At 39.2% G+C, this 2,802-nt stretch overlaps 1 non-coding gene across 1 annotated transcript; it reads right to left on the bottom strand.

The window, feature by feature from the left end:
- Positions 1-785: 785 nt before the first annotated feature.
- Positions 786-1,007, bottom strand: LOC133375964 (small nucleolar RNA U3). The gene has a single exon (XR_009760359.1). It is a non-coding gene; the product is annotated as a small nucleolar RNA U3 (small nucleolar RNA).
- Between the last annotated feature and the right edge of the window lie 1,795 nt (positions 1,008-2,802).

Below are 2,802 nucleotides of genomic sequence, written 5' to 3'. Positions count from 1 at the left end.
TTTCTGACACCTTAGACAGTGATCAAATTTGGCATGTTTATTTTACTTGTATTTAGTAAGCAAAAATAACATTTTTGAAACTGAAATGCTTGCCTAATATGGTACTTGCATTCATTCATTGTTCCTTACAAATTTCTGAAATGCAAGATTTTCTGTAGAAAACGAAAACACTACTTGTGTGGGAAATTTTTCCACTGAAAACTTTCCATCCTGCCTTACTGGAATTAACAAAATATTTCAGGGGATTCTGCCCAACTTTAGGTTCTTGCTGAATTGTTTTGGTATGTGTTTACCCATAAATTCATTCCATCCCATTTCTCCATTAACCTGCATCTCTTTAGCCTGTATGAAAATTCACATTTAAATACCTATCCAAATACATGTTCTATAACTATTTTCTCTCAAAGTAAACATACTGTCCCTCAAAATATGAATTTTTCAACATATGTTTTAGACTAGAGCCAAGAAGTCTCTGGCCACACTGTAGTTTTAAGCACCACTACAGCATGATGGTTACATTTTTATGTATACAGGAAGATATATCTGGTGAATCTTCTTTGCACTCAGTATAGAGAGTGGCTCCCAAACTGCAGCCCAAATAATAAGCCATCTCATCAGAAAAGTCACAGACAATACACAAGAACATCCTTGGTTAGCATGCTTTGGTGTCTCTTGGCTGCTTGCAGGGCCTTTTCACACATTACAAAGCAACAAATCCAGGTTTGTGACTGAGTCTATGGCAAGCTGTGGACAGTACTGGCTTACTGATTAATGTCTCCTCCCCCATCTGTCAATTGGTGTTGTCTCCCTCCAATTTAATTATAAAAAGAAGACAGAATGGTCAACAATAGTAAGTAGCTGCTGCATAAATGCAGCACTACCTACCCACTCACTTCAGGTTCAGAAGAGAGCAGTTTGACTCTACCTCCTGGTTTGCTCGGCCAATCACTTTGGAGTACTTCTCTCTAGTTTAACAATATAGATATGATCCTTGAAAATATAGTGTTTTCAAATACTCTTTGTCACATTACATTTTTTAAAAAGGTAAATCTTAAAAAATGGAAAATGTGAAGTGGCTCCCTTCACCAAAACCTATTTGAGCATGAAGAAAAGGTTTGTGAGAATGAGTGTACATAAATTCCTATATCTAGGTATCAAATGCAGGCATTTTTCTGCATGTTGTAGGGTTTGCATCAGCTTTCCCCAAGCTGCTGGCCTCCAGCCGGCTTGGACTACAACTTCCATCAGCCCTGATCAATGGTGATGATTTCTGGGGCTGACACATATTTTTCTTCAAAATACTTGGAGGGCACAAGGTCATTAGCTTCTTGGCTGGTTGCTTACCAGAAGGGAGAGAGGGAGGGGCAAGATGGCGGAAAGTTTGGCTTGGCACAAATGCACTGGCAGGAGCATTGGATTGGCTCTGCTGGTGTGTACACCACACCAAAGTCCTCACCACCTCACCCCTCCCCTTCTCCTTCCCAGTAAACAAGAGCAATCCACCTGACAAAAAGCTAGCATAGTGACTCCACCCTACCCAGCGAGCCACTTCTGTACCTAAATCTAAAGCTCAGTAGGTGGAAATGAGGTTTAATGACATTCTAGTATTCAACTAAGGCCCCATCTACACTCTACATTGAAAGTAGTATGATATCACTTAAAACTGTCATGGCTTCCCCCAAAGAATCCTGGGAACTGCAGGATGTTAAGGATGCTAAGAGTTGTTAGGAGACCCCTATTACTCCTCCTCCTTCTCCTCCCTGTACATTGCTTAGGATTGTTAAGAAACTATTATTATTAATATAATAATAATAATAATAATAATATTTAATTTGTTTGTCGCCTATCTGGCAATTAGCCACTCTAGGCGACGTACATTAAAAGAGATAAAATACAATAACAGATGTAACCACATTAATCACAATAGGTAAAATACTGGACAGTCATCAATACATATAAAAGCAATTATAATAACAACATACGATAAATGACAGAATCATGGTGATTTACCCAATGACCTCAAATGACCTCTTCCAAGGGAAATCTGGGAAGTGTAGCTCTGTGAGGTCTCCTAATGACTCTCAGAAGTCTAAACAAACTACTGTTCCTAGGATTCTTTGGGGAAGCCATGACTGTTTGAAGTGGTATGATAGCGCTTTCAGTGTGTAGTGCAGATGGTGCCTAGATCTAAATTGTGTTGCTTACTTTGGCTGTTTTGCCCACTACACTGTTAAAATCACTGTGACAAGAAACCTTGAGGAAAATAACTGTGTGTGTTTGTTTGTCCTTTTCCATTGCATCTTTGATCCTTTACATAATTTACATAGCTCTTCACTAATGCAGTCCTTGGGGCAAGGACTCACTTCACGTTTGCTTTGTTTTTCTGCTGTCTAGTGTGAAGCTTCCAGATGCGAGCCACAACAGAAATGTATTGAAATCAACCCATTTTTAAATAGCCAGAAACCTTTTGACACTCATTTGAATAACAACCCAAACTATGTTGCCATGCTTGAATAATTTAATATGCCATTCTTAATGTTGCATTTCACACACACACACACACACCATTGCCATTGTCCTCCCCCAACCTTTCATCAGTGCAGTTGACTCAAACTTCCATGTGAGTGAGATGTGAACAATGAATCTACACTTGTCACTGAGGGTTCCCCTGAGATATAAGGGAAGGGACAAGTTCTACTGCCACCAAGTCTGTAGACATTTTCTGACTATCAGAATTTCATTGACTCCAATGTGTTTGCCTTCTGTTTATTCATTCAAATAGGGGTACTGATTCTTGATTGA

Source organism: Rhineura floridana, chromosome 1 (genome assembly GCF_030035675.1).
Source record: "Rhineura floridana isolate rRhiFlo1 chromosome 1, rRhiFlo1.hap2, whole genome shotgun sequence".
Lineage (NCBI taxonomy): Eukaryota > Metazoa > Chordata > Lepidosauria > Squamata > Rhineuridae > Rhineura > Rhineura floridana.
Note: the sequence above shows the minus strand (reverse complement) of the source record. Positions and strands in the feature narration are given on the sequence as shown.